The sequence below is a fragment of the Nerophis ophidion genome, linkage group LG10 (genome assembly GCF_033978795.1).
Source record: "Nerophis ophidion isolate RoL-2023_Sa linkage group LG10, RoL_Noph_v1.0, whole genome shotgun sequence".
In the NCBI taxonomy this organism is placed as follows: domain Eukaryota; kingdom Metazoa; phylum Chordata; class Actinopteri; order Syngnathiformes; family Syngnathidae; genus Nerophis; species Nerophis ophidion.
The window spans coordinates 19,215,666-19,229,415 of record NC_084620.1 but is presented as its reverse complement, the minus strand read 5'-3'; the positions used below and the strand labels follow the sequence as shown (position 1 = coordinate 19,229,415).

The window sequence follows — 13,750 nt, the reverse complement described above, 5'->3', positions numbered from 1 at the left end:
TCAAAGCAGTCCTGCAGGTGTTCCATGGCTCCCTCCGGCCATGTTTTGACCGTTTTGGTTGATATAAGAGCACTTTTTCTTATTGGTGTGTAAGGTGCCAAAAGGAGCAGGGACATGTGGTCAGACTTGCCTAATTGGGGAAGTTGTTTGGCTCTATATTAATTTTTTATGTTGGAATAGACTTTGTCCAGTGTGTTAGCTCCCCTCGTAGCACACTTCACATGCTGGTGAAGTTTGGGGAGCACTTTTTTCAGTTCGACATGATTAAAGTCCCCCGCTATGATGTGGATGCCGTCGGGATATTTGTTCTGTTGTGCACTGATTGTATCGTGCAGCAGAGCTAGCGCCATGCTAGCATTAGCATCGGGAGCTATATACACGTTTGTGATCAGGACAGCAGAGTGCTCCCTGGCTAGATGGAAGGCATTTAACTGTAAAATATTCCAGATCTTGGGAACAGTGGCTGTTAACTACCTTTGAATCAGAAGTCCACTTGTTGTTTAGGTAGGTTAGCAATCCACCCCCACGCCGCTTGCCGGAAGACTCTGCGTTTCTGTCCTGTCTGTGGGCTGTGTGACCGGTTAGCTCCATCCTAGCGTCTGGGATTGAGGACGTTAGCCAGGTTTCCGTAAACAATAAGGCGCAGCTGTCCATCACAGTGTTTTGTGCTACACGGAGCCTCACCTCGTCCATCTTGTCCTCTTCACCATGAGGAGCGAGCGACCTCGCATTAGCCAGGAATAGACTTGGTATCGCTGGTCTGTTTGGGTTCATTTTTAGTCTGGCTAACACGCCGCCCCTTCGGCCACGGCGTCTTTGCCTCCTCCTCGCCGGGCACAGTAGCCATGGAGCTCCAGGGCTACGTGCTAACTCCTCCGGGATGTTGTGTCGGCTTGTAAAATCCACCGAAATAGTCTGCTCAGACCGCAATCCAATCCCCAACAAATCGTTTGGGCTGTACATAACCTTCGCCCAGCAAGTTGCTGACTGGGCTAGTAATAAACTATATGAAAACAATAAAAACAATGCACCTAAGGGGAGAGCTTGAGACGTCACGTCCATGCGCGCCGCCATCTTGAATGAATTCCATTATTCCCTGCATGCTGCTTCCTAACATCCTTCTGCATCTTGGGGAAACGAACATTGCAAGACCATGCGACCCCGCGTGATAATTTTAGCATTATATGACTGGGAACATTTGAAATGTACTTTATTTAGGAAGCAGATATCCGCTCAAACAGTGACATTATTGTCTACATGCTATATTATGATAATTTGTCATTGAATATTACAAAATGTGCTCAAAATGTAAAAAATCAAGATTTTATCTCAAATTTTGATTTTCTTTGTTAAAAGGCATGTTCATGTCAAAATTGATTAACAATAATTTCAACGGGTCCCTGGGATGAGGTGGCGACCTGTCCAGGGTGTACACGCCTTCCGCCCGATTGTAGCTGAGATAGGCACCAGCGCCCCCTGCGACCCCAAAGGGAATAAGCGGTAGAAAATGGATGGATGGATGGATAATTTCAACAGGTGACGCTGATTTGAGATTTAAGTGTTTTAAATGAGAGCTGTCACAAAACCGAGAAAGTTTGTAAGTGGAGGTTTCACTGTATTTGAAATACAAACATTTAGGGTTATGAACAATTACAGTTTTTATTACAACTAAATCAAGATGTATGCTAATGTGTTAGACATTTACCTCTTTAAAAAAAGAAAAAAATTGTGTGAACTTCCTATCTCTTTATCACAGGACTTTACTGGACGGGCAAATGCACATGTGTGTCCTCTTGTCACGGTCAACACAAAAAAACCTACATTTGATTGACGGTTTGCTATTTAAAAAAAGAAAAAAAAGAAAAGTGAGTTGGTGACAGCTGCTTGCTATTCCAGATGTCATCTTTTCCAGTCGCTCCCGATTAGCACCTGAACATATCTCCTGGCTAGAAAATTAGGTATTGATCTATTTTTCTCCTCTTGGTTCCGACCTTCCATCACAACCGAACACCCTTTTTTTTTTATTCTTCTTTTCCCTTTACTCAGTCGACGCCACAAACTGATGGAATTTCAAATTTCAGCAGGTGAGATGTTAAGCATGATAAAGATATATGTAATCACAACACCCTTTAATGGATTTGTCCAGTGACTTCAATGTGTTACACAGCAGCCCACCATCTACACTAAATGTATTCATAGTCTAAATGACAAAAAAAAAATACATTTGTATTTGAATAATGTCTCCCTTCCTGCTGTCATGTTCCTTTTTGGCAAGTATCTACTTTGGGGGAGTGTGACGGTCTCATTCGCGGATGTGCAGAGTGATTGTGACGGGCGGCGATGGCGTCCGCTCACTGCTGTCTCAGGAAATTACTAGACAATCTCAGAAAAAGAAAAAAAAAGGCCGCTCATCTGACATGTGTGAAGCCACTGTGAGGTCATGTTTACACTCTCTGGAATGTGTAGTAGTGTTATGGTATGCTATCACCACGGTTTTGTACTTACCTCGGTTTTAAGGTCAGAGTTCGGTTCATTTTGGATACAGCCAGGGAGAACAGGGTTGGCCGTCACACTTTTTACTCGAGGGCTTTGGTTCTCAAACTTCTTTCACTTTCAGAATTTTTTTTTATTTTTATTTTTTTAAATCAGATTATTCACACTTTGCACTGGCGTATGCATTGACCTCATCACTCACTATGTACCCATACACTAAATTACTCTAAATTCTCAAATATTTTGCATTTTGAAGTTCTGACTTTCAGTTAGCCCTCCATGTTGAAGTTTTTGTGAATAAAATAATGTGTATGATAGGAATTAATGCAATGTGGTTGCATTAATTATTGACGGCACTAATCACAGGATGAACATATTTAAGCTAGCCTACTATGTGATATGTATGAATTACTTTAGTTTTGATTTATTTTATCAATCAATCAATCAATCAATCAATGTTTATTTATATAGCCCTAAATCAGAAATGTCTCAAACGACTGTAAAAACCACTACGACTACGACATCCTCGGAAGAACCCACATAAGGGCAAGATAAACTCACAACCAGTGGGACGCCAGTGACAATGATGACTATGAGAAACCTTGGAGAGGACCTCAAATGTGGGCAACCCCCCCCCCCCCCCCCACCACCCTAGGGGACCGAAAGCAATGGATGTCGAGCGGGTCTAACATGATACTGTGAAAGTTCAATCCATAGTGGCTCCAACACAGCCGTGAGAGTTCAGTTCAAAGCGGATCCAAGACAGCAGCGAGAGTCCCGTCCACAGAAAACCATCCCAAGCCGAGGCGGATCAGCAGCGTAGAGATGTACCCAACCGATACCCAGACGAGCGGTCCATCCTGGGTCTCGACACCCATATTTCATCCATTGGTCATCGGACCGGACCTCCTCCACAAGGGAGGGGGGGACAGAGGAGAAAAAGAAAAGAAGCGGCAGATCAACTGGTCTAAAAAGGAGGTATATTTATAGGCTAGAGTATACAAATGAGTTTTAAGGTGAGACTTAAATGTTTCTACTGAGGTGGCATCTCGGGAGGGCATCCCAGAGTACTGGAGCCCAAACAAAAAACGCTCTATGGCCCGCAGACTTTTTTTGGGCTTTAGGAATCACTAATAAGCCGGAGTCTTTTGAACGCAGATTTCTTGCCGGGACATACGACACAATACAATCGGCAAGATAGGATGGAGCTAGACCGTGTAGTATTTTATACGTAAGTAGTAAAACCTTAAAGTCACATCTTAAGTGCACAGGAAGTCAGTGCCGGTGAGCCAGTACAGGCGTAATATGATCAAACTTTCTTGTTCTTGTCAAAAGTCTAGCAGCCGCATTTTGTACTAACTGTAATCGTTTAATGCTAGACATGGGGAGACCCGAAAATAATATGTTACAGTAATTGAGACGATTACTGTTTAAGGGACACAAAAACAAGCCCAAATAAGTAAACGCGTGTTTAAAAAACAAAAACAAAAAAAACAAACTCAACCCACGACTTAAAAAGTTTGCAAAGCGACTTTAGAAAAAGAACGTTGAATACTTGGACTTGTCAACAGAGATTCACACCGGGTAAACTGCATGTTAATCGAGTAAAACATATTATAGAAAAAAATAAATGACTTTGAAAAGAAAACTTTTATTAACTCTATTATTTTTGACAGCCCTAATATGGATACTGTTTATGAGTATTTGTGACAACCAACCCTAAAGAGAATGTGTTGACCAATTCCAACTAGAATGTTTTGCTAGCATCAAGGCTAACCATCTTACTTCCTAGCTAGACAATAACATTTTAAACTATGGCTTTTCCTTCACACTTTTTAAGGGTAACAATTGTTTTGTTATTCATTCATTGTGTAGAAACCGAGAAGAAAAATACAGTGGAGCAAAACATGATCAGTTCTCGCACCTAAACCTCAGCAGTAGGCGAGCTCTGATCCTAGTTCCGTACATTTCCATCCCAAAATTTGGGTGACATGTTATGTTAAAACAAAATGCAAAACATAAAACTGCTAAGGTTTTGGATGGACAATTTTGATATATTTTTTAAAATGAAATATGAAAAATGACTAGCTTATACAATTCCAAACACCCCAAATGAATATATAAAGAAACAAAAACAAACATATCAGGATAAAAAGTTTATTTTTTATAAAAGTGCCACATCATAGCGTCAAATGCAATACAACAGTTATAAAAGTGTGAATGATTATTTCATTTTAAGTTTATCAAGTCCAGGGTGTACCCCGCCTTCCGCCCGAATGCAGCTGAGATAGGCTCCAGCACCCCCCGCAACCCCAAAAGGGACAAGCGGTAGAAAATGGATGGATGGAAGTTCCTTTCTGGTTTGAGTGCAGCATTGATAGTACCAGGTTGTGTTGACACTCGGGACGGCAATATGGCCTAAAATCTATATTGCCATGTATTGCAGCCTCTTGGGATGACGATGTATACCACAATACACTCTTTGGTAAGTAAATGATAACAGAACCATTTCAAAACAGTTCTAACTTGGCTGCCGACATATGCGGTACCAAATTGCGTTATTTCCAGTTGTATTATTTTAGCAAAACTGTGTACATTCTAATAAACTATTAATATCTGGTTATTTTATGCTAATAGATGGTTCTAGAGATGATGGAAATAATACATTTTTTGATTCATTTGGACGGGGATGATTATAAAATCAATTAGTAAATGTCAATAATCGCTAACCGATATATTTATTGTAAATAAAGCAATGCAGACGGTTCTAAAATTTGGCAGACTGCATCGAGCCACCTTACCGAAGGATCTGAGCCGCTCCTTTATTTTAGGGAACTTAAGTTAAATAATTGTGATGGGAAATTCAACTGTTTATTATAAATGTACTGTTTTTAAAAGTTGCAATTGATAAATGCTCATTTTTTCAAACGAAAATAAATGTAAAACTGCATTAGTATACATAAATTAAAGATGCATCAATAATATATTTGTAATCGAATCGTAGCTCCTGAAACCTAATCGTAATCGAATCGTGAGGTGCCCAAAGATTTCCCCCTCCGTTATCTACACTTCCGTTAAAATGTACTAAATCCTTAACCTTCTGTTGTTTGGATACTGTAAAATAGTTTTAGGCCATACGACACATTTTGGTATCAATCCAATACCAAGTAGTTACAGGAGCAGTAATGGTTGAGGATTGCAAGTATAATCAGACAAAAAAACAGGATGGCGATATAACAATATCAATAAAATATTGAAATTATTTCCTACTACAAGCTCGGGTTGTAGCCTGTTATTCTTAAAGCCCTCCTGTGTTCAGGGATTTATTTCCTGAGATTGTAAACAATAACAATAACGACACAATACTATTTGATAATAAAAATGATCAATCCAAACACCGCAGCAACATAATTTACTTGCCGTCAATATTGGTATCAACCTGTCCACCTTTGTTTACACTCAAGTGCTCCAGCTTGTAGTTAGGGCAGGGGTGTCAAACATACGGCCCGTGGGCCGGATCAGGCCCGCGAACAGGTTTTATCTGGCCCGCGGGATGAGTTGGCTAAGTATACAAATTAACCTGAAATTTTTGAATGAGAGAAACAGCTCTTCTACATGTGTCTACTGGATGTTCCAATAGCAGTTCTTTGTATCTTTGTAGATCAGGGGTCGGCAACCCGTGGCTCCGGAGCCGCATGCGGCTTTTGGATCATTCTGATGTGGCTCAGCTGCATACTTGCCGACCCCCCCCCCCCCATTTTTCCGGGAGGTTTTCCGGATTTCAGTGCCTCTCCCAGAAATCTCCCCATGATAACATTCTCAGATTTGCACCCGGACAACAATATTGAGGGCGTGCCGTGATGGCAATGCCTTAAACGTCCTCTCGACCATGTCGTCGCGTACGCTTTGATACTATGCTATCTGAGTGCCGGCCGGCCACATCTAGTGTGCGGCTGCTGACTCAACGCGCAAGCAACTGCAAGGCATACTTGTTCAACAGCCATACAGGTTACACTGAGGGATGTGATACAAACAACTTTAACACTCTTACTAATATGCGCCACACTGTGAACCCACACCAAACAAGAATGACAAACACATTTACGAAGAACATCCTCACTGTAACACAACAAACACAACAGAACAAATACCCAGAATCCCATGCAATTCTAACTCTTCCGGGCTGCATTATACATCCCCCCCCCCCCATTATACACCCCCTCCGTGCATCAGGTGAGGTGGGCGGGGTTGGGGGGGCGGCATTTGGTGCTAGCGGGGGTGTATAATGTACCCCGGAAGAGTTAGAGTTGCATGGGATTCTGGGTATTTGTTCTGTTGTGTTTATATTGTGTTCTCCCGAAATGTGTTTGTCATTCTTGTTTAGTGTGGGTTCACAGTGTGGCGCATATTAGGAAGAGTGCAAAAGTTGTTTATATTACAACCCTCAGTGTAACCTGTATGGCTGTTGAGCAAGTGTGCCTTGCAGTCACTTAAGTGTGTCTGAAGAAGCCTCATACAACATGTGAATGGGCTGGTAAGCTGTTTGTTACGGTTTTAGAGGGCGCTAAACGCATTGTCATCATAGCATGTCCTTATTATTGTTGTTTGGTTGAAAATCAGTTGACAGTCGAGAGAATGGTACTCTGAAACTCGGTAGTCTTCCTGAACAATTGAGATTGTTGGCAAATGTGATGTTGTCAAGCGGCATTCAAATAAAACTCTCGGGCCGCACTAATATTACATTTTCATATTATGGTGCGGGCCACGTGTCTGAGACCCCTTTTTAATACATAGCACAAAGCAAAAAAAAACTTTGTATGCTGTGTTATTTTGTTTTAAATTTCAATAGAGTCTTGTGGCTCCCATAGTTTTCTTTATTTGGTGAAAAGGGTCAAAATGGCTCTGGTAAAGGTTGCCGACCCTTGCTGTAGATGATGGTACATATGTACAAAATAAACCACATGATGTTAGTACATCAATCGAGGAAAATGATCAAACTACATACATGGCATACTGTAATTTGATTTAGATATTTTTTGATCTTGATTGATTGAAAATGAACACCATTGAATTGACTGATGAACATTATCAAATCATTCATTCAAAAAATATAAATAACGACAAATAAAGATAGAATACTATTAACCGCAACATTTAAGTATAAAAAAACAACAACATTATGATTTGTACATTTTCAGAATGTGCTTCATCTATTTTTAAACACAGAAAACAATCTGAAAGTGTCTTTATTTTTAAGTTATCGTGCAGGGATTTTACCTGTCCGGATCACTTGGGAGTAGATTTCTCTCCATGTGGCCCCTGATCTAAAATGAGTTTGACACCCCTGGGTTAGGGTATCCTCCCATGATGTGTAGTGTAGCATGCTCAGCTACTCCTTGTGATACTTTTGAGAAAATTTATTTTATTTGCTGCCATGGATGAAAGGATTCTCTGACTTAGAAGGGGCTTTGCTAAATTCTCGAGGGACATTAGCTGCTAGCAGTGGTGTGCCGTCAGGGCCAACAAGGCCTTCTGTGCTGGCCTAACATAACCAGAAATCATGATCATAATCAAACACAAAAGTAATTTTTTATTTACTTTCCCTGAATATCTAAAAATATTCATTTTCTCTTCATGTCACATTATGCTCCTTCCAGCACTGTTGTTTTTAGGTTATAGAGTTTTTATCCAATCAGAATTCAACTAGCTTATGTTGCCATGCTGTACCAAATTTGCCGGAGGCCTTCAGATTCAGGCTGATTCAGCAATATGGGCGTCTGTGCACGGACACAAACATTTGACAGACAGTTGCGATAGCCATTCAGATCACGAGTTGTTGTCAGTAAGGCCTTCCAGATTGTCTAAGGCAGATATATATATTGGGATGTTATGAGCTCGGTAACATAAGAACTCCAATACCCAGCATGCCACAGTAGTGCAGAGCATGTGCAATAGCCCCAGTTAGGTTGTTGAATGTAAACATGCCGGCAGCTTGATGCTATCGATGAGCACGCTGTGGAGTAAACTTTAAGAACTCAGCCAACACGCCTTGGTCTGCATCTTTTATGATTAGACAAGACAACACATATATTTGCAAGGCCATTTTCAAGAAGGATATTTAAAGAAAAACTACATCTTGTGAGGCAATGTCGGCCAAACCCGGAAGTTAGCTCAGCTGTCGACCAAATGTGAGTTCAGATATTTTATTTATTTATTTTTTCATGTTTAATATGTTTTTATTAGCATTTTTTTATTTTGACAGTACCACTTAACATATGATTTAATCTCTGATACGGGTTTATTGATTTTTAAATGCGCCAGAAAATAACCTGTTTTGTACAATGCCTAGTAGGGCGTAAATGTGTTTCTGTATAGTATTTCTCCAGCAATGGTCGGATGGTGACATCAATTATGTTGTTTTGAGAGTTAATAGTTGAAGTCGGACACCACTGAAGGCCTAGGTGGGAATCGCACGGCCCACCACTGGCTGCTAGCGAGGACGCCACATTGCGTTGAGGACACGGCTTGTTGCTGGTGAATTTGCTGGGCACAGCTAGACCGGGTCATTAACATGCATTATCACGATATACTGATAGTTTTAAAAGCTATCTTCGATCCAACTCCTATCATATTTTGTTTCTACAGTCTAACACTGGGCCACACCTTAAAGGCCTACTGAAACCCACTACTACCGACCACGCAGTCTGATAGTTTATATATCAATGATGAAATATTAACATTGCAACACATGCCAATACGGCCATTTTAGTTTACTAAATTGCAATTTTAAATTTTCCGCGAGTTTCTTGTTGAAAACATCGCGGAATGATGACGAGTACGCGTGACGTCACTGAATGTCAGGAAATATTAGCAGCTGCACCACTCACGGCTAAAAGTCGTCTGCTTTAACCGCATAATTACACAGTATTTTGGACATCTGTGTTGCTGAATCTTTTGCAATTTGTTCATTTAATAATGGAGACTATAAAAAACAATGCTGTTGGTGGAAAGCGGTGTATTGCAGCTGTCTTTAGCACCGAGAAACAGGCGATGTTTCTTTGTGTGTTGTGAAGCGGAGCGGTCAAGTGAACATGTTTTCTCTACCTCAACCAGCTTGTTTTTGGATGGGGAAATTGTGATATATATCTTACCGGAGAAATCATTGGATTATTCGTCGTCCTGCAGCAGCGGCAGCTGTGAGCTTGGCTCCTCGGCTTCTCTCTGAGACACTTCGTGTTCACCGCAGCCATCCGACCTCAAGGTATGTCTTTACAATCTTTTGCAGTCTTTAAAATCTCACTAAAACACTATTAAAACAATAAGCAGATAAGGGATCATCCAGAATTATCCTAGTAAATGTGTCTAATTACATCTGAAACGCTCACACTGCCGTCGCCCGGAGCCGTGGCTTTTTTTTTTCTTTTCTATTCCTTCACTATCAATATCCTAATTCACAAATCTTTCATCCTTGCTCAAATTAATGGGGAAATTGTCGCTTTCTCGGTTCGAATTGCTCTTACTGCTGGTGGCTCCCATTATAAACAATGGGAATATGTGTGGAGCCCTGCAACCAGTGACGTCAAGCGCACATACTTCCGGTAAAAGCAGGGCTTTTCTATTAGTGACCAAAAGTTGCGAACTTTATCGTCGATGTTCTTTACTAAATCCTTTCAGCAAAAATATGGCGAAATGATCAAATATGACACATAGAATGGACCTGCTATTCCCGTTTAAATAAGAAAATCTCATTTCAGTAGGTCTTTAACATGATGTTTGTAGCAGCATCAGTTACTTTTAGTGTTGATTCAAATCTGTATGAATGCTTTTTGGTGCAAAATCAATGGAAAAAAAAGTGCTCAGATGCAACTAGATAAACATCCCACTGCCTGGCTATCATGACTTATGGTCCCTGACAAGATAAAGCAACACTTTGCCACAGTTGACCTTTTTGCTTTCATAGATCATTAGCATGGGGGGAAAAAAAGCCTTCAGCTACTACTTTTTTTATCCATAAAAATAATTTGAACTTTCACACATCATAAACAGTTCCATTGTGGACAGTACCATTTTGTCAGCTTGAAGAAAAGACGCACATTAAACGACAGCGGCAGAACAGATGGGATGCTGCGCTCTGTTGACAAAGCTATAACGAATCCATGCATTTATGGTGGGGGGAAACGAGCAAATGGAGGCTGGATGAGAAGCTAGCATCTAATTATTCATTTAAAACATCAGCCCAGGCCAAGCCTTCTTTTATTTCCAGTGGCAGCTAGCAGCCATGATTGAATGCCATTTTAATGAGCTTTCCCACTGAGGTGCCACCTGTTGTATGCAGATAATTGGATGACTGGCCACCCTTAAACGACCCTGGCTTGGCGAGACTCCTTTCTCTTGCCTTTCTTCACATCACATTACGGTCCTTGTGTATTGAGAATTGCCTCTGCCACTGTACATTATTGCAACAACAGCTCAGTTTTGTTTTGCTCGCTGTTCCTTATTACCTGCAAACACCACTTTATTATCAGGTCTACTGTTATTTTTGTGATAAAGTTTGATTTGAAGCTTCCTGTCATTTATTAATAAACATTTTACAATTGCTTTCTCACACAAAATGGGGCCTGTAACAAAGCATTTTGTAAAATTGCAATAAATAGTCATGTAACTGTTATGATGTTTTATTTTAGTTTGACTCCTTTCATTCGGTTTTAGCAACCCTGGGTTTGTGTGTTTTTGGTTGCCATTTTATCATTTTCACCTGCCTTTGATTAGAGTTCGGGACTGTCACCTGCTCCCGGGCACTAATCAAAGAGCTACTTTTTCCTGCTTTTCTCCACACTTAGTCTGGCTGTCTTATTTGCTCATGCCACAAGTGACGTTAAAACTTTTTTGAATCCTGTTTTTATGTTAGCTTTCCAGTGCTGGTTTTTTGCCTTAGCTCCCCGTGCAATCGGCATGCTTTTCTTGTGTTTGTATCCGGCCGGGTTTATGGCAAATAAATCACTTTCCTACCTACACGCTGCCTCCGGAGTATGGGTATGAATAAGTATGAACATGCGACCCCGACAGGACATTAACTATGTAATAACGCCACAGTTTGTAATAATCTATTGCATTTTGTAATATATTTATGAAACTTATTTTGTAATATTTTTGTTGTACATTGCAAAAGTGATTACACAATGCCAGTGCTACACTTCTTTTGGAAAAACGCAATTTGGTACATTATTTAATAAACCACTGAAATAATGCATTAATTAGAAAAACTATCAAAGCAACCCAAAACATTTCATATTTACTTAAATTAATTTTAAGAATCATCGTAGGATTTTTCATTAGTCAAACCTAAATCAAATGATTATAATGAAGAATGTGATTGCAGGCTCGTAACAAAAGTTTCAGGACATGAAAATGACCAGTGCACTGAAATGTTAGAAAACATGTGCTCATGCAATATGGATTATGGCATGATAATATTATACATAACAGCTCTTAAATGTAATGCTTCGGGCCAGACCTGGCTCGCCATACCATTTTATGTGGCCCACGAAAGTTTGAAAATAATGTGCTTCAATAAAGTACTTGGTATTTCTTAGGAAAACGTATTTATTTTTATATATTGACAGAAAAAATGTACTGTATGCAATTTGTATATGTTCTAAACTTGAATATGACATGGTCATGCAAAACGATATTTCAAACATTATTTGTTATCAAAATAAATGCCTAAATATCTGCTTATCATCTTGTCTTCTGATTTCAAAGAAAGTTATGGATTAGTTTGTTAGCAAGAATATACTAATGAAATTCTAAGGCAATTGTGTGATAATATCAAGAGACGATTATACGTTCGTATTCATGTATATTGACTGTTACATGCAGGCTTCTGACAGTCATAAATGTGATGTGGCCCTTAATTAAAACGAGTTTGACACACACGATACCAATAATACACTTACAAAACTATGAAATGAAACAGAAAAGTATTTATTTTAATAACCAATTTCAAGTTGTTGTTTTTTTAGTTTTTCAAAAATGCATTATGATTTTGGCCAATGAAACATCTTACTAGACTCTTAGAATACATTTTTAATAAAGTTTAAATGTTTTGTGGTGCTCTGAAAGTTCTTCTAATTCAGGTGTCAATTTTGATGATTTCTTACATAATGAACTAAATTGTAAAGTTTTAGTTAAAAGTGAAGCACCCACATTTCGTGATATCTTTGGCACTATGCATCCATCCATCCATCCATTTTCTACCACTTGTCTCTTTCGGGGTCGCGGGCAGTGCTGGAGCCTACCTCAGCTGCATTCGGGTGGTAGGCGGGGTACACCCTGGACAAGTCGCCACCTCATCGCAGGGCCCACACTGATAGACAGACAAACCCCATGTAATACGTTTTTAAGAAATGCGTTCATTGGCATCCAGTGTTAGATCTGGGCTGGTAAATAATCCTTTCTCATCCAGCCCGGTGATGTTTCAGGAAGATCCACACATTTCTATCATTATGTTTTAATTACGGTAATTTTTAATAGTATTTAGTTTGTTAATTTATTTTGCAGTAAACATATGAATTAATAAACATTGTATTTCCTATTATTTTGTTTTAGTACAAAACAAACACAACCGGGTTTGCTGAGGATGGACGGCCTTTACCCTAACTGGGAAGGTGCCATTACCCTTTCTAGAAATATTGACAAAATGCCTATAATATGGGCTTTTTAAATATCAGATCATTGTCGCCCAAAACATTTTTAGTTAATGAGGTCATTAGAGACAACAATCTTAACGTTATTGGTCTCACTAAAACTTGGCTAAAACCAGATAAATGTGTCCCGTTTAACGAGGCATCTTCACCTTTAACGATACGAGTGTGCAAATCACTTTCCTCCGATACCTTTTCCCTAACATTCAGAAAATCGGTTATTCATCCTCTGGTCAAAAGACATAATTTCGATCCTGACCCCCTGGTAAACTACTGGCCGGTGTCCCACCTTCTCTCTGGCTGGAAAGTCTTCAAAAAAATTGTTGCACAGCAGCTAAGTGAACACTTAGCGTCTAAAAATCTGTGAACACTTTCAGTCTGGTTTCAGGGCAAATCCCTCTACTGAGATGATGTTTGTGAGAAAGTTATTTGGGACGATCATCTTTTAACCTGAGAGTTTGTTTGGCAGCAGATTAACAGAATAAACGAGCACTTAATCCCATCAAAGCCTACCCCTTCATGATGCCCCTCTCCATTAATCTGGCAAAAATTAT

The 13,750-nt window shown here is 39.8% G+C and overlaps 1 long non-coding RNA gene across 1 annotated transcript in view; it reads left to right on the top strand.

Annotated features, from left to right (window-relative positions):
- Positions 1 to 11,334, top strand: part of LOC133559856 (uncharacterized) — an 87,131-nt gene extending 75,797 nt beyond the window's left edge. The window contains exons 2-3 of the long non-coding RNA XR_009808296.1: positions 9,679 to 9,754; positions 10,829 to 11,334. This is a non-coding gene — a long non-coding RNA (uncharacterized LOC133559856). The remainder of the gene's footprint in view (positions 1 to 9,678; positions 9,755 to 10,828) is intronic.
- The last annotated feature ends 2,416 nt before the right edge of the window (positions 11,335 to 13,750 follow it).